The sequence below is a fragment of the Podarcis cretensis genome (genome assembly GCF_951804945.1).
Source record: "Podarcis cretensis genome assembly, chromosome: 7".
Lineage (NCBI taxonomy): Eukaryota > Metazoa > Chordata > Lepidosauria > Squamata > Lacertidae > Podarcis > Podarcis cretensis.
The window spans coordinates 36,439,255-36,458,496 of record NC_137176.1 but is presented as its reverse complement, the minus strand read 5'-3'; the positions used below and the strand labels follow the sequence as shown (position 1 = coordinate 36,458,496).

General features: G+C 41.1%; 1 long non-coding RNA gene across 1 annotated transcript in view; it reads left to right on the top strand.

The window, feature by feature from the left end:
- The window catches only part of LOC307220176, a 32,601-nt gene extending 13,643 nt beyond the window's left edge, over positions 1-18,958 (top strand). Inside the window, exon 3 of the long non-coding RNA XR_013840750.1 lies at positions 18,825-18,958. This is a non-coding gene — a long non-coding RNA (uncharacterized lncRNA). The remainder of the gene's footprint in view (positions 1-18,824) is intronic.
- Positions 18,959-19,242: the final 284 nt, after the last annotated feature.

The window sequence follows — 19,242 nt, the reverse complement described above, 5'->3', positions numbered from 1 at the left end:
AACAGAATTCTGCATTAGTAACTTTATGCCTGTTTTGCATAACCAAGCAACCGTGGCTCCAGAGTGTCATTTTATCAGCTTATTCTTACTTATTTCACACCAACAAACACAAAATGTGTGGCTCCCCCCTCCCCCCTGTATGCCACAGCCCATATCTTTTATCAGTCCATTCCAACCATTAGCTAGTGAGTAACACTCTGGCTGGAAGCCACTGGGAAGATCCTGTTTTGCGGTTATTGCTACCACAAACCACAGCATGACTAAATACCAAGGTCTAGTTATAGGTCAAGGTCAGGCCAGGAGGACCTATTGTTTGACAAAGAAGGTAAACGGCAGGGAGCTTGTTCTATAAGCAGGATTTGAATCTATGGTAAATAAAATCAGGGAAAATGTACAGCAACGCCACAAAAAAACCTGCAGCTTTCTTTTTGATCTGCTAAAGTTCAATAGGCAACTTCCATGAAATTTCTATTTTGTTTTCAGCATGCAGTCAGCCACGTACTCAGGTACCCTTAACACTTACACACATATCATCATAAGGAGTTAGGATCCACCTGCCTGCTGTGCTATCCCCTACAGACACAGTATGTGTCTCTCCCACAGTGGCTCTGTTTGGGTATGTGATTGGACCTGCCAACATGGTTACAGTCTTCACACACAGCTTCTACAGCTGTGTGTGACAGCCAGACCTTGTAAGATCATCATGCGGTATCCTCAGATAACTACTGAAATACTAGGACTCCATTAGGGCTCATCAGGCACTTTGTCCCCCAACCCCTTACATGTTCCTTCCAGACTGCTTCCATCTTTGTTTTCAACAATACCCTGGAGCAACCAACATGGCAACAGGCATGTTTCTGTGTCAGAGGTCATGGTTTCCCCTCCACAAAATTCAACTTCACAGGATGTTGTGAAGTAAACAACATGGCCACTGCCAGGAGCTGCCAGCGTGATGAAGGGAAGCTCTTCAGCCACCCCACATAACTTAGGAAGGACCGACCCACCAAATGTAGGAGGGTGCTGGATCTGGTGATGGCACCATGGGGCATTGTCGTCCATTTGAGAAGCTGTCTAGTTCAACTTATGGTCTAAAGAACCATAAGAAGAAGAGCAGGGAACTTGAAGTGGCTTGTAGACACACAGGGCACCTGACCAGTCTTCCCTACTTTTATTTCTAAATTTGCTTCTATACATATAAATTAGCATATGAATATATTAATTGTGCCCTCTTCTGGCATCTTTTTTGGTGGTGCCTCTCACATGGCTAGATAGGGGAAGTGGAAAATCTTAAACCTGGTGTCCAGATCAGATGTTGGCACCTAAAAATCTGATGTTTTTGTTAACAGACGGCCAAATAAATCCAACCATCTTTTGTTTCCATACTGACTCTTAGGCTTCTAACACACTATTCCTTCAAAGCACATTCTTTCCCTCAAAGAATTCTGGGCACTGTAGTTCACTCCTCACTGTTACAGTGTAGTTTGGGTTGCTGGGAAATATAACTGCTGGGAATTATAACTCTGGGGTGAACTGCAGTGCCCAGAATTCTTTGGGAGAAAGAGTGTGCTTTGAATATATAGTGGGTATGCTGCCCCATTTAGAGGTCATTAGAAGGAGATGTTATCTCAAAATGAATATTTTTTTTTGAAGACAGTTTTCCTTCATGTGTAACAGGATCGCTATGATAAAAATGTTCTCAAATTATGAATAGTCTAAAACCAGTGATATTGCTGAGCCTATAAATTAAGAATTGCTCAATTTAAAACTATGAATGAATAATCATGACACGAAGCACAGGCTTTAATTAAAATTTGGTCATCTACCTGGAAACCCAGATGTACATGATATGATCTCTGTGTGGAACATTATAGAACCTTGTTAAAATGGTCCAATAAACATACTCCATCTGAAAGAGAAGTTCCGTCGAAGCCTGTTTATTTTACATAACTGATAAAGATCTTTTTACAAAAGAAAAGAAAAGAAAGGAAAATAAAACTTGGTCAAGAGCAAACACGTTTCAGGATCATTGAACACCAAGCTGGGCCATCTTAATTTACAAATGCTGCTCATCAATAGCAAGTGAATCATCTTAAAATAATCAGATTAATCTTTTTGGGAGGAGGAGGAGGGGAGAATAATTTGCTATCAGTGTAAAAATGAGGAGGGGGGGAAGAACTGAGAAAACATATGGAAATGCTGAGAAATTATTTATTTAATTTAAACCTGACCTTGTTTGGTGGTGGAACAAACATTGGCAGAGGAAGACAAACAGGCTTTCTCCTCTGTGGCACGATTCCATAACACAGCCCTGTCCTATAAATGTCTGTGGAACCACAGAAACTTAAGCTGGGGGGAGTAGCACTCGCAGAGTGGCTATCAGTAAGTGACTTGTTGAAAATTTAATTCTCTGAATGCATCATGTGGTTTCAAAGGACAACAATTCTAGAGCATCCATCCTTCTTTGTGTCATTTCTTTTGGAAGATGGCCGTTAAAGCTCTGTGTCTTTATTTACTAGGAGGGTTGGTGTGTCTAGGGTTACTGCGCTTTAGCAGCCGAAGGGACCGAGCTCGATGGCGTGAGGAGGAGGAGCACAAAGAAGCAGAGCAATTGCAGCATGATTGGCAGGTGCTTTTAAACTGGGAAAGATGAAGAGTCGGCTTGCTCCAAACTTCTGAAAAGCAGGTGCTGTTTATGTGAGGCATATGTGGTGCATTCAGGGCCAAGTTGTACATTACGTAAATAGCTGCTACTGGTGATTGCTTTGGTGTTAACACAAACAACAGATTTAAGGGGGAAGTATATGTGGTTGCACACTCCCATACATATATATCATTCTCCTGGAGCAAAAGTCTTGTACAGTGGTACCTCAGGTTACATACGCTTCAGGTTACAGACTCCGCTAACCCAGAAATATTGCCTTGGGTTAAGAACTTTGCTTCAGGATGAGAACAGAAATCATGCTCCGGCGGTGCAGCAGCAGCGGGAGGCCCCATTAGCTAAAGTGGTGCTTCAGGTTAAGAACAGTTTCAGGTTAAGAACGGACCTCCGGAACGAATTAAGTACTTAACCTGAGGTACCACTGTAGTCCCTTCAGATCTGGTGAGGTGGAGGGGGGCTTGGGAGGAGGGAAGAAGGCTAGGACTTCACCACTCCCCTTTTCACCCACCCCAAGGCCTTTCCCAATTATGTTATAAAGTGCTCAAGGGATCATTTGGGTTGGGCTGCCTGGACATTTTATTACTACAGTGGTGCCTCGCAAGACGAAAAGAATCCGTTCCGCGAGTCTCTTCGTCTAGCGGTTTTGTCGTCTTGCGAAGCAAGCCCATTGACGGCTTAGTGGATTAGCGCTATTAGTGGTTTAGCGGCTTTTAGCGGCTTTTAGTGGCTTATCGGCTTAGCGGATAAGCGGATAAGCGGCTTAGCAGCTTAGAAAAAGGGGGGGAGGGGGAAAAACCCACAGAAACTCGCAAGACATTTTCGTCTTGCGAAGCAAGCCCATAGGAAATTCGTTTTGCGAAGCACCTCCAAAACGGAAAACTCTTTCGTCTAGCGAGTTTTCCGTCTTGCGAGGCATTCGTCTTGCGGGGCACCACTGTATATGAGGAGGGAGCAATTCTGAAGAGCAGGATACACTGTCTTTTCCAGCCCCCTGCCTGTATAGTGTCGGAAAGGGGATTGTTTTTAAATGCACAACACACATCCCTCTAACTCTAATTTCTCCAGCACTACCACCCAGTCCTACTCCAGGATACTTACCATAAAATATCAGGGGATTGAGTAGGCCAGTTCCCTCTTTCTCTTGGGGAGCCTTGTTTTAAGAATGGAATTCCTGCCTACTGTAGTAAGAAACTGGGGTGGCGGCGGCGGCGGGGGGGGGGGAGTTTATCTGCAGGTAATTGCAAGTTACATCTTTGAATAAATTGCCATTTGATGAGATCCTCCTACAGTTGTCACTGTGGTTCTCTCCTTGCTCAGTGGATGGCAGTGTTGACTTCTCTAACAATATTAGGCTAACTCATGGTTTGCTCTATTAGTTTTACGGATGACTCTACATTTTCAGAATATTCAGAAGTTTTGAAGGACAGAAGGAGCTCATTTTTAGATGAAGAACAGCCTTTGTTGTTGAATGCTTCTTTCTTAGTGGCAGCAGTACTTGTCAGAGCAGGAAAAAGTAATGGTAAGAACTAATATACAAGAAAGGTTGATTGTATTAGCAGACTAAAGTGGCATTTGATTAACAATGATTTGGGGTATTTACATCTCTCTCTCTCTCTCTCTCTCTCTCTCTCTCTCTCACACACACACACACACACACACACACACAATTAGAGTAGCAATAGTGCACAGTGGTACCTTGGGTTACGAACTTAATTCGTTCCGGAGGTCCGTTCTTAACCCAAAACTGTTCTTAACCTGAGGCACGCTTTCACTGATGGGGCCTCCTGCCACCGCCGTGCGATTTCCATTCTCATCCTGGAGCAAAGTTCGTAACCCGAGGTACTACTTCTAGGTCAGCGGAGCTTGTAACCCAAAGCGTTTATAACCCGAGGTACCACTGTATTTTCCTTTCAGAAGCCTGGTATTTCACATCTACGCTGATACACAATTGTTGGTGCTGACAGCAGACTGGGCTCACGTTAGGATGGTATAGCCACAAAATACTTAATAATGTCACTAAGAACAAAGTTAGTGCAGAGTCATGGCATTTGATTCCTGTGATGTGATCATATGGCAAAATCTTATTTGCTTTGCATTGTTACTAGGAAGGAGGAGTATTATTCTAACAAATAATATATCAAGTTCTGTGAGTGATCAGGGTTTTGAAACCAGCAAACTGGGGCAAAGTTTTGGGTGTCTGCTGGGAAACATTTTGAGGTTCTAGAAAGTCCATTTTTGCAAAAACAACAACATAATTGCTTGCGAACATCTAGCTCATCCCTGAATTAGTTAGATGCACCTAGGACACCAGTCCCTTCTCTGCTTACCTTGTGCCATTTTGATCAGTCTTCAATTGGCTTGTCCCCACTGGGGGATGAGCACCCATTTCCTCCATTTTGTCCAGCACACAGATTCACATCTACAGGTGTGCTGCCCTCAACTGTAGCAAAGCTGTCCTCTCAAGAGAAGAGCTAACCCTTTCATTACAGCGGGTATCATTATCATGCAAAAGAACATTCCCTCAAGCACCTGTGAGCGACCTGAGGCCCACTTGGGTCTGAAACCACTACATTTGCCCATTCTATTACAGCCCCTTTCCCAGAGATTGGGTGCATCACTCAACATGTAACCCCTGACAGGAGGAGGAATGTGGTCCTTGGTCACAACACCATACACTTAAAGCACTTGGCTTCCTGAAAAGAATCCTGGGAATTGTGGTGAATTCCTGACATAGCTATAGGTCTCAGAGTTTTTGGGGAGAAGCCTGGTGTTTTAAATATACAGTATGGTATGGATGTGACTGTGGACAGAAATTGGTTACCTACTCCTGTTGTAAACTCTAACTGAAGAGTTGTAGTGCAGTTACATTTAACAGCAAAATAACTTTATTGTTTCCAAATATGAAGTTCTCAGCTTTCAACTCAGTAAAGCTACATCTTGCATTTATATGTTGTCATTCCCAGAGCATCTTTGAAATGTTACCATTGCCACTTTAATGGGGAAAATGCAACAGCACAACAACTTTCTGAATAAACAAGCCCAGGCCTAGACTGTAATCAGTCAGAAAATAATTCATCCAAGCTACAGAATTTTGTCTCTCATTCTTTTCCTATGATATAGAATTGTCAGGTTGCTTTCACAGCAGGTATAAAGAGGAGGAATAATAGTAGCTACCTCAATGCTCTCTTCATTTTCACAGTGGTATTTTACGACCCCTCAATTTTCACAAATATTTTCACAACAATAATGTTCTAGGGAGAACACATATTATAAATATATATATATTTAACTCAGGTATGAAAGGTGCCTGTTGTCACCTGCCATCAGACAGGGAAAAAGAAAGTATAGTCAAAACACATTGGGTGCAATGGCAGGTGAGATTGCCATAGTTCTTTTTACCAGATGCCTGCCCCTTTCTGCCCCCTTTTATTTATATTTGCCAAAAGCTAAAGCTGAATGCACGCAAGTTACATGCATGTAAGCTGCAAGTGTACTGTAAATAAATAGGTAAATGATTTTTGAGGTGCAGGACGGATTCTACACCTCAGTCTTCTATTCCAGGTTTGCTTTGTGTGTGGAAAGAACAGGAAAGACAGGCAGAAGGCAGTCTCTGGAAATATTACATTTCACTTTATATTATCTGGTACACATTGCTCCCCTACCAAATAAAAGGGAAATTGATTACCAGAAAAGAGGACATGGTTCTGCATAAAATCTGCATGTCTTAATTTACATTTATAGATGCACATTTAGAAATTATTGCTATAATTTAAACAGAAATACAATGCATCTCCCTCTAGTAGTGACCTGCATGCCTCCTGAGGCTGTTCTGCAGGTACTTATTGGTGATGGTCATCTTCAAGGATCCTGCTCTGCCTTGTTATAGTTCCCCCAACTTTTAACTAGACAGAGCAGCTGTTCAATTTAAGGGCTTCTTCAAATAGGGAACTGTCCTTTGACAACCCTTCAAACAAAGGACTGTCAGTCAGGACACATAGCTAACTTAATGCACACTGTGTTTCAACAGATTTCTTAATTTCAGATTTTGAAAAATTTTCATAAGGGAAAAGACTATCATTATCTCTGAAACCAGGATGAAGGTATAACCTCATTTTGGGGACGAGCAAGGAGGACTGGGCTAGGGCTGTCAGTATTCATCAAACGGCTTTCGGGAAGTTCTTGCAGTGAATTTCTTTTCCTCATCCGCTAAGATTTGATATTAAAATGATTTGTTTGCAGTGCCTACTTGTTAGCAAGCACAAAACGCCATTCAGAAAATGCCTATTGTTACTGTGCTTTGCAGTGACTTTAGACACGTCTCTGGGGGTCTGTTTTGTATTCTTTTTACTGTTTACTCGACTTTCCTCAAGCCCCGCCAAGCAGGATGAAAAGGCTGGTGTAGAAGGTATCTTGTGAAATGAGCGAGCCTGGTCTGCCAGCCAGTTTTCCCAACCTCTCAGAGCTCTAATTAAAATCCAGTGAACACATGAGCAATGTTGGCACGGGACTTTGGAAGTGTTTGTTACAACAGTGTCAAAGAGTAGATAAGGTTTTTAGGGGATTAGTGTTGGGTGTTTTGTTTCAGGTGGATTATTTCTAGTGAATGGGCCCTCGGTTGTTGGTTTTTTTTTTATCTGCTTAGCCAAAGAGGCAGGTGGGTCTCAAAACCATCCTGATATTTTATTTAAACCAGGTGGTGGAGGTTCTAGGGAGCATTGCTTATTAAAAAAAGAGAAGAAGAATGTGAAAGCTACCGAGCCTGGTGGAATTAATGACATACTAGATTCAAGGCCGCTTCACACTTTTTGTGACAGCTGTGTTTTCCAGTACCCAGCGCTGCTTTGGTGACAAACATTGCAATGTTTGAAGCGGGAGATGCATGTCTCACAATGTGTCATGCAATGAACTTATGCTGCAGGACTTTAATAGGATGCAGCTTGTTAAGACGCATGCTATATGTGTTTACTGATGCACACCTCGCTTTCACAGGCGCTCTCAGGTTCCTGGTATAGTTAAGATCTGATTTATGGGTGCAAAAACCAGGGGCAGGGCTGTCACTGTGGTGGCTCCATGGCTTTTAGATCTCTTTTCTCAGAGAGATCCTGTACTGCAAAAACTTTGAAGGGATGTGTCAATTAGGTAGACTGATGGTGATAACTTTGTTGGAAGTAAATAGTTCACGACTATAGGACTCCTTAGCAGTGGCGTAGTGTGGGGGGTGCAGGGGGGGCCGGCCGCACCGGGCGCAACATCTGGGGGTTAGGGAAGCCCACGGGTTAGGGGGCGCAAATCCATTGGTTAGGGGTGCAAATTACTTGCCTTGCCCCGGGTGCTGACAACCCACGCTACGCCGCTGCTCCTTAGGGATGCGGGTGGTGCTGTGTGTTAAACCACAGAGCCTAGGGCTTGCCGATCAGAAGGTCGGCGGTTCGAATCCCCGTGGTGGGGTGAGCTCCCATTGTTCGGTCCCTGCTCCTGCCAACCTAGCAGTTCGAAAGCATGTCAAAGTGCAAGTAGATAAATAGGTACCCCTCCAGCGGGAAGGTAAATAGCGTTTCTGTGTGCTGTTCTGGTTTGCCAGAAGCGGCTTAATCATGCTGACCACATGACCCTGAAGCTGTCTGTGGACAAACGCAGGCTCCCTCGGCCTATAGAGCGAGATGAGTGCGCAACCCCAGAGTCGGTCATGACTGGACCTATGGTCAGGGGTCCCTTTACCTTATAGGACTCCTTATGCTTATCTATTCAACAATGCTGTCCTATACAAGTCTACTCAGAAGCAAGTCCCATTGAGTTTAGTGAGACATACTCCCAGGGTATACAGTATATAGTTCTGCAGTCTAAATGCTTCTTTTACTCAAATAATAATATAGAAAGAATTATCCTCTAAATGATTCCATATCTATCAAGAGGCCTGCAGTTATAACAGTCCATGGAATTTAACAAATGTTCAAAATGCTTTTAATTTTTTTAAAAAAGATCTTAGTTACAGAAACCATTCTATGTTTGAAATATTTGCTTTCATTTTATGAAGATTTGTTTTCAGTATCAAAAACTGAACACAAAGCTACTATTTCCATGTGACAACCTGTTTCACTGAGTACGAGCCACCTGCAGAAGAAAGTGCCACTACTTGAAGGCATTTTTTAAATAAATAAATTCAAGCATTCTTTAATGGAATGAAAGAGAGGGAGGGAGGGAGAAGTGAAAACTTTGCTTCGGTTACACAATAGCACGTTGGAGGCACAGCCACGAGATCCAGAGAAACCTTATATATACGCTAGCAAATAGAGAAGATCCTGGGTGCTCATTCACTGTGTAACTCAATTCACATTATCCATTATGTGAATGAGATGTGAAAAATAATTTCCTGTATCTCTAAGGCATCGCTGTGCTAAGTGGATCTCTGGCTCTGACCCATGGAAAATAATAAAGCGGTGTGCCCTCACACTGTCTTTCAGTAGGGATACCTCTGCTTCATTGTAATCCATGCTCACAGGAAACTTAGTACTTGAATATTAGCAAAGCTACGGCTCTGTCTCAGGGAAATGCTTTCTTGTGGGCTACGTTGGAAGCTAGTGCTTTCAACATTTCCAGAGGCATGCGGAGTACTTTAGAGCCATGTGATCAGTCCGGTTCCCTTTGAGCAATAAAGTGCAGCATGTGAAGTTCATGCAACCATGAACATTTCATCCTCCGAAATGGCTCTTATAAAAACAGTAATAGTCAGGATGTCATTAGAGCATATTGGCAATTAATCCTCCACATGATCAATGGAGAGAATGTCCTTTCCCCTCTATCTCTGGTTTATTTATGTGTTCCCATTAATTATGCCTAATTTTCAGTTGGCACTTCTCCTCTTAATGTAATTCAATTTAAGCATATCTTTCCAGAGACTTATTAATAGGTAGGGTCATTTATATTGTGTAGCACAAATATTTTATAATCCACTAATCTTGACAAAAAGGCAATGCCTGGCTAATAAAAAATGTATGAGGAGTAATGGTTCCCTATTAATAACTTATTAGGTCAGATCACACAGTTTGAAGTGTCTATTACACTTTAATTTTATCAGATTTCTTTCTTTGGAACCTGCAACTCTTTCTTTATCTTTTTATTGACATCACTTTTAATCCAGCCCCTTGGATCATTGACCAAAAAAAGGAAAAAGGAAAAAACACACCCCAATTTGCTGTGTATCTTTGCCTTTTTGTGCTGGGCCCCCAAAATGGCTTTCTGGAAAGTGTAGGAGTTACTTGGATATCAATGAAGACTAATGTTTAGAGTTCACTTTCTTTTGTAATAATTGCATCATAGTTCCTACAGTAGTAAATCAAATATTTCCTTGCTTGGCTGAAGTCAGAGGACTTTGAAACAAATTTCTTTTGTCACGTAAACATTACTGCAAGTAGTAGCTTTGAGTGGTGACAAGAAATGAAATTATGGCTCATTGAGAAATTAAAAATGCACAGACCACTAGGTCAAGAAGGTGCACACCAGGGCTTTTTTTCAGCTGGCACTCGCCAGAACTCAGTTCCAGCACCTCTCAGGCAAGTGCCATTGCCAATATAAGATGCTGTGGTGAAGCTGTAGTCACCATCCTCTTAATTTCCTATAATATGTTTGGAGTCTACTACAACAAGGGGGGATGAAGATGTCAGCAGTTACTGCCATCACGTTCTCTGGTGTTTCTGTTCACAGTGGAAGACTGAGTGTCACTGACCATTCCCACTGGTGCCTACCGTCTTGGTGATTCTGGTGGTACTGAGGCATAGAAAGCCCTTTGCCTAAAGTGGTGGTCTCAGACCTGACCCTGTTATTAATTATCTCTTGACTAACCATAAATTGTCCCAATGGCTGTCCCCCCCCCTCTTATTTGTGTGTGGGAGGGAGGCTCTAATTACCATTTGCTTGTATTTCTATTCCTTTTAATAGAGAAATTTTGTTATTAAAAAAAATGGAAAAAATGGGAGGAAACTGGCAATTAAAGCCTGATATTAACAATTAAGAGAATCTATTCATGAGACAAATAAGAGGTTATTCACGACTAATCCCTCAGTTGGGATCAACAGGAATCAATAAGAGAAGCTCAGCCTGCAAGCAATAAACTTTTAATTGAAGTTTGCTGGCTGGTACTTACTTGTGAGTAAACATGGTAGTAGGATCTTGCCCATGTGCTCTATTAATATTGAATTACACTGTGTGCTTGCATGGACCCTCCATTTTGATTCGGCTTCCAGGTTAAAGCAAACTTATTTTGACAAAATCTGGTTTTTGCTTTTCTGTTTATCTTTCATGCATCATATTTGTTTTGGTTTATTAAGCTTAGAATCGTTCTGAGCAAGTTGAATTTAGATCAGGAAGACCTGGGTTCAAAACTTAGCATAGTCATAGATTCCTTCAATGACATTGGGCAGCTCAGCTTATTACGTCTCTGTGATCATAAGGTTCCTCAGATGTAACATGGGAATGATTGCAGCCTTTAAGTTACGTATTTTGATGTGAGGATTACTGGTAGGAAGAACTGTTAGCCACACATCAGGAACAGAGTGCCAAATATTGGGGGAAATATCACAATACTAGTTCAAGGTGGAAATTGGCATGCTATGTAGAATGTTCTCTCAGGGCAAGCATTTCAGCTTGGTAAGTGGAACAATCCACCCCACAATGTCCTAGGGGTCCTATTGACTCCCTAAGTCCATTTCAGTGCATGCAGGGGGAGGAGGGGGGTAAACCCCCATTGCAGAAGTAGAAATCCTCTTGCGTGCCTTCTGCTGACAGAAGTCATCAGTTGAATCCTGTCCTCTGCATTCTTCAAGGGTTCCCCTCTGGTGGTAGATACTATCCTAGTGGTAAGGTTCTTCTTCATCCCTTTGTGTTTCCCTCCAGTCTTCTTTCTCCCCTATTCCTCTTTTTTGCATTAATTATCTCACTGCTTGCCTTTCCACAACCCATCACCCACTTCATCCCTTCGGGATACTGAAGCCTTCTTTCTCCAAAGTAGTTTCCACAGCCGATACACTCCCATGAGAGAAGTTCCCTATAGGGTTTGGGCTGCCATTGTGCAATATTAGGCCTGCTACAGCACTCCTTGAAATAAATAGGACTCGTCTTGCCCTCAGTATGTTTCATTGTGTGCCACATTGTACGCTAGAACAACAATTTATTATTGTAGCGCACCCCAGAACTGGGTAAATTAGTTCTATTCAATACCGAGTGCTGAACATAAAATATACATCAGGATGTCAGCCTCTTTGCGAGTTTGGTCAGACACCTGTGTCTCTGCTATTGAAAGATCATTCTTACTTATGGCCATTTAAGAAAACATAACAGACTAGAATTTGCTGTATATTGTGGGCAAAGATAGCTTCTGTCAGCAATTGTTCAGAGCAATCGTTATTCAGGCAACATTCTCACTGAAGTTAATGAGAGTTTTTGAGGGTGGATATCTTTTTCCAAGAATGTTGCTGGGATGTAGCTTTCATTAAAGAGAATGGAACTTGGTGTTCCAAAGGTTTTGAAATCTTTTAAAATGGGATCACCTAAAGGGAGGCAGTGACCCAGAGGCAAGGACCATAAAATACAATTCTCTCTAGGTGCACTCTTATTTTACGTTAAAAATTCATTATGCCTCTCTCTTCTAATAAAGACGAATCAACACTGAGCAGCAGAACACCCATAATAATAAAACCATAACATCATTAAATGCAAACCTACCTAATTTTCATATCCCTTCAAAGTTTTTCAGTGCAGTTCTCCAACCAAAAAAAATGCTTTCAAAAAGCATATGCTAGCATACATAAATGCTCATATTACTGAAAATTATATACAAAAATGCATTATGTCAGGGGAGATCGTATGTGAACTTTTAAAAACCAACCAACCTCTAAACTGATGTGGAAATGTAGAGAACTGAATTTAAGACTGGAAAAATTAGAAACGAAGAAAAAAGAAAATTGACAAGATTTGGCTATCCCTAATTGTGGCTCTCCAGATGTTGTTGGACTCCAATTTCCATCAACCCTAGGCAGGATTCTCATCAACCTCAATAGCCAGGGATAATTGGTGATGTAGCTCAACATTTAGAGGGCCATAGTCCACCACCCCCAACAGTCCTTACAATATTCAAAACAGCCTGATAAAGACTGAGATTGCCCAGTGGCCTCCCAAAACACTAAATGATGAGGGCAGGAACTTCAGCTGGAGATAGGTAGACAAATAGACAGACAGACAGACAGATATGGGTTGGATTTGCCTGGTAGAGGATTAGGATCTTGGCGGTGGGTAGGGAGTCTTGCATTGTCTGTCTCTTCATAGTGCTACCTTCCTGCCCTTTTGATACAGCAATAAAGTGCTCAGGAGAGCCCTTAAATGTTATTTACCACAGTTTTAGATGCCTCTGGGAAGGTAGAAATGAATTTATATTCCATTGCTCCTTCTTAATACTGAATATGTTGGTCCTGTATCTATCAGCAAAAGACCAGGTCATGTTTCCACATACTTGAGGGACTCCCCAGGCAAGCAGAACAGTAAACTTTTGTACTTTTAAAAAGACGAGAAGAAAGCCTCCAAAAGCAGCTTGAAGTGTCATATCAGACACAAAAGTAAAATACAGGAATGGGTAGGCTGTGGCCCCACAGATATTGTTGGATTCAAACTCCCATCATTCCTGACCATTGGAGATGGTGGCTGAGGATAGTGGAGGTTGGAGACCAAGGGCCACAGGGTTCCCATCCATGATCAGATAATACTGTGTTTTTAGTCTATATATTGTCTTGCGATATTTTATATGAAAATGTATTGTCCAACATGGCTACCTACCTGAATCTAGAATTGTGTGTGCATAATCATTAGATGTTAGCTGACTTTGGCGAGACTCCCATGAAAAAAATAAGCGAGGCCCAAAATGTGGTGCTTGACATGTTTCAATAAAAGCTATCCATTTGTCCTAGCTTACAATGATCTCCAAATATTACAGAAAAGATGTGTCAGAGATGTGGGAACCTGCCTTTAGCATGCAAAGTGGTCCTTAAAGCTCCCATTTATAACTTTCTGTGGTTTGCCCTGGACACAAATTAAGAATATTTTAAAAGGTCAGGCACCAGTTTAAGGTCTCCATTAACCTGAAGGTGGATCACGGTTTTATTTTTTTGAGGGGTGGTGAGAATTGATTTCTTTAACACGAATCTCCTCTTCTTTGAAGTATCTATGTAGAAAATATGCCAAAAACCCCTCAATGATGCTAATGAGAGCCACTCCTACTAGAATGTAGGTGGAATAATAGACTTTTGGGGTGTTTGCAACATCAGCAGCTGCCTGCTGATGTATTTGCTTTTCTGTTAAATGGAAACAGTGGTGTAAAAATAGATGCTGGCATTTATTGGAAGCCTAAGCACACTGAAGTTTTACAGATTTAGAAAGTTCACTAATCACTATCAATTAAAAAACTTGCCTCCCTAGCTTATAAATTAATCAGGATGATGCACACCGCAGCAGGGTCTGCTAGGAATATTTCTTTTGAACAAAAGCAGCCAGAGATGTTAAAAAAAAATCATTTGGCGATCTAAACCTTTAGATTATATTTTGGAAATAACGTTTCCAGCAATCTTTACTGATAGATTCATTAGCCAAATGGCAATCCTGATAGAGGCAAAATGGCAGCATCTATTAGCAGGCTTGGGGATATTTCCAGAAGTACAAAAATAAAGCTCAGTGGACTTGTTTAGCAACCATAGAAAGATGGCTGAATGTTGGGGGGGGGTATGGTAAGCAGGGCTGGGGAGGGAGAAAGGGAATGGAAAAGAGTACTCTATGTTGCAATGTTTTAGTTTAGTTAGTGACTGCCAATACTCTGGGACATAATCTAATCTTATTAGTAATGGCAAGCTTAGCTTTAATACTGGAATATTAGCTGGAAGTTAATGCTTCCAATTTAAAAGGATTATGAATACATACAGTGATAACGTGCATAGTAATTTTGATTATAGTTAACAGTTGGGAACATGTTGCCTTGTCTTTCCCTGAGCTTAGCATTAAATAGAAGCAGTGTGTTTACCTACGAGTGTTTCATAGAGAAGTGCGCATTGTATGTCATCACCATGTGTAGTGCTCGGGCGCCACCCACAATATTCCCAAAGGTCATTTCAAAGAAGAGTGTTACTTTGCTGTAGCTACTGAAGCAAACCCGGCGATGTTTAAGCTGTTTCAGGAAAGGCACAGTTGGTAGCATTCTGCTTAGATAACTTGGTTAAAGTACTCTCTCGAGGAAAAGACCTGAAGAGCATTATGAGGACAATATGGCAGAAAGAGAGCATATGGCTTAGAACAGGAAAATTTCAGACGTTGGGATTTCCTTCACTTTCCTATAAACAAGCATGACCTGTCCAAAACGGCTTTTAAAAAAATTTGGAAAGTATTCCTTAGTTATTGTTGTTGCTGCTGCTATTTAGCATTCTCACTTTATTATGTACATAGTAATATTATCAAAGAATTATGGAAGATTAGGAAACTGTTTATATCAGTTCTACCTTCCATTAGCAAACCCTTCACAATACAAGTAGCAGCTTATTTTGATCCATTGAACTCAATCCTGACAAGTACAATTCTTGAATGGAGAGCTTTTGAGGGCTATCTATATTTAATTCATGCTTCCTGGAACACTTTGCATGAGATAGGCAAGCCATGACCATTCATCAGCCCTGAGACGAATGTGTAAATTCATCTCATAAAACTGACACCGCCCATCTGTAAGTGGCGGGGCGAGAGGTGCTTTTTGCCAATGCCATCTGGTGATAAAACTATCAATTTGTCGCTACTATTCAAAATTAACAACTGCCCCCCATGCTTTCATAATCCGTAAAAAGTATTTTACAATGCTGCAGGGTAGCAATGTCACCGAACCCTTCAGCAGTGACAGATTCAGCAGATCGCCCGCTGCCCTCACAGGCAAAGGCACAGGAACATGGGAAGCTGCCTGACACCGAGTTCGAGTGTGGACCCTGCTCCATCCAATTCAGTTTGGTTTACACTGACTGGCAGTAGCTCTTGAGGTGTCAAGCATGGGGCTTTTCCATTACTACTTAAACTACATCCTGGAGACTGAACCTGAGACCTAAGAGAATATTATTGTTATTAGTAGTAACTTCATTATAAGTAGTTGGAAAAGACCAATGCCTAGTTATAGGCCAGAATCTTTGTTTGATTAGGTTTTACACAATCCTACCAAGTTTTAGGGTTTCTCCTGCCTTCCTCCCCCATCTTAGGTTTAAAGAAACAATACTGAAAATAACAATGATGATGATATTTTCAGGAGACAGACAAAATACTGAATTGGTAATATTCCCTTACCTTCTCCCACCCACTCAGTATGCTAATCTTTGTCTTCCTTCTACAAGGTGTTCATAACCAAATGGCTTCTGTTCACTTTGGTCATCTTGATCACACCACAGTATCACTAGGGACATTATCGCAGTGACTGAACGTGCTTCAGTCTGAAAAGCTGAAAGTGCATCGTTAACCTGCTGTTTTATCTCTTGCCTGCCATTTGGTGGCAGCGTTGCATCAGTTTCAAAGCCAAGAGCGTTCTTTGAGAGGGTTTTCCCCAAGAGTGGGTTGAATAGATGAAGGCATTTTAAGAGCGTTCTTTTTAAAGACCAAGTATACACACAGACCTAAAGCTGAATGATCAAATTAACTGGGAAAATATAGGCAAAAATCTCCCTGTTGTACAGCTAAAAGCCGAGCATACCTACAATTGCAAAAGGAAGAAAAAAGCCACACAGCTACATACTGCAGGTGTTTGTTCCAAAGTGCCTTTTTACTATTGCACCAGCCATAGCTTGTTTAACTGTCTTACTAGCTGATCCAGGTGAGCATCTTCAGCTTTCTCATAAGTCTCCTAGTCTTCTGAATGACAGATTGTTACTTTGGCCTCTGGGGTAGATATTGATACATGAGATCATGAGTTTTGAAACTACGTTGGCTTTATTCTGTAGTTTGTGTTTTTATCTGGTCTTTTTATGCTTCATCTGTGGATGCAGGGCAGGATACAAATTCAATAAACAAACAAACAAACAAACAAACAAACAAACAAATTCTACACACGTCTTCTAGAAGATCAGTAGGACACTCCCAATAACATGCAAGCCTGTGGACACTTGCTTACGAGTATGCCCCAGTGAGCTCCAAAGGGGGGGGGGAGCATAGATTTGGGTAACACATACTGCCATTTCTGCATTGTGGACAATGCCTACTATGCAGCACGAAGCTGATAGTTCAATTGAAAACTGAGAACTATGTTTACAACTTTCAAACACAAATGGATTAGCTACAGGGCATGCCGGGAACAGAACCATTTTTATTTTATTGTTATTTCTTATATGTGCAAGGTCAATAATAATAACCAGTGCTTGGGGGTAAAAAAAAATGAAGTTCTGGTAAAGGTATTGTGGGTGCCACCAGAACAAATGGCTGGCACAAAGTGGCTGCCATGGGCAGCAGAAAAAGATGCGACAGTACTCCATATTGGTGAGTACTGTCGCAAAAAAATACTAATAAGAATCCTTTATTACACTAGGTTATTGTCTTGTGATAAATGTCTAATTGTGTGTGATAATATTTATAAATTCACTGTCCATAGCTGTGTGTTTCCAATGGGGAAGCAAAAGATGGACACATATAAAAATAGGTCTCCAGATCTGAAGTACCAGCACTATAACACTATTGGTCATGTTTCTGATAAAACACAGCTAGTGCTGAGTTGAAAGAGCTCTGTCTACTTTGCCACTGCTCTGTTTATAAGCTACGACATGTGTGCATGTGTATGTGGAATTTTAGTGATCTGGAGCTGGGCACAAACAGGGGTGATAATATCAGGGCAAGCTGTTGGTAGGTGCCATTGTTCACTCAGAAGGCTCTAAAGTGGGGGAATAAAGTGTGCTCTCACTCTAATTTTGCATGTGACATGTTCTGAAGATAAATCAGAGTGAGAGGATTGCTTCCTGCCCTCGCTCAGAAGTCTTTTTGTGCAAGTCCAGTTCTGGTCAGTATCTGGGTAAGCTATTGAGTAGGTGCACCTTTCTTCTGTGAAAGAAAGATGGGATATATATGCATCGAAATAAGTAAATAAAATGCTTACACAAATAGAGACATAAATCACTCTATGATAAAAGCAAAAAGTGAGTTGTTTGTGTGTGGTGAATAAGTATACAGTTACTAACACACCCACCCCAGCCACAATATACCATTTGACTAATCAATCAGGACAACTAATATAGAATAGTTCCATTGTACACTAACATAATAATCTTGTCTGCATAGAAGAAACTCAACGGGGCTTACTCCCAGATAAGTGTACTTAGGACTGCAGCCAAATTCAGCGATCCTTAGCCAGGAATCCTACATTAACTAGGGAATCAAGCTTATTGGATTCAGTGGGATTTACTATCAAGCAAACATTAAACTGTAAGGATGCTTAGTTAAAAGTGAGCATGATGTCAGCAGATATGGAGCCAGGTCATATCCACAGGTCATATCCATATGATCCATTCCTTTTGACATAGACATATGAAGAGGGCTGGGGACTTACTGTGTGTGTACCAGCTGCTGATACTGGAAGAGCTACACCCCTTTCTGGGACTGCTGATAAAATGGGTCTTCCATTGATAAGTGGCTGGTTCACATGTGAGCTGCAATTCCGTATGCATGCACCTAGGAATAAGAGCCACCCACTTCAGGGGAACTGAATTCTGAGTAGGCACGCGATTGGGCTGCACTATAAAGTTAATTCATGGACTTGTGAAGTCCATAATCTCTCTGGGAACTGCTGGTTGAAAACAGAGCTCAGTTTCCAGGTTGGGATGCACAAGGAATTCAATCTTTGAGAGTTCCTTTATGAACTGCCCTGTTCCACATACCCTGGTTTAATGTATACCTTACAGGAAGAACCAAATGCCATGAGCTTCAATTGACAATTGAAGACTAATCTGTTCTAACAGACTTTCAGTGACTCGAAAAATGTTTGTAAAATGTGCTGCTGTTTTCTCCTTTCCGGGATTTTAATAATTTGTGGATGAGAAATACTTTGAATTTCATACTTCTTTGGATTATCTAATGTTGATCTGGCTCAAATAACATGCTGAAATAATTTTAAAATGTGTATTTTCAGATAAAATGCATTTAGAAATGCAAATTTTGTGAGGAAATATGTTCAAAGCACATATTTAATTACAGAATGGACTTACAAATGAACACACAAGAAGGTAGCATGGACTCTAAATTGACCGATCTGGTGGTCCCTACTTCCAGGTAAATATTTATAGATCAAGGTGTCACTTTACTTTGCTTTGATCCTGAATAGGCAGTGTCAGAGGGTTTGAAGGAGAGAATATTTAAGATGCTGAATTTTAGTAGATATGTTCATTACTTCTAACTAGAGCTATCAAATTGGTTATCTCAATTTTTATTTTTTCCAATCATAAATTCAATTCTCAACATATTTGCAGCAACTGAAAATTTTTGATAAAACATTTGTGACAATTTGCCAGAGTTTTCGTGTGAATTTCTTCTAATAAACACTTGTATGC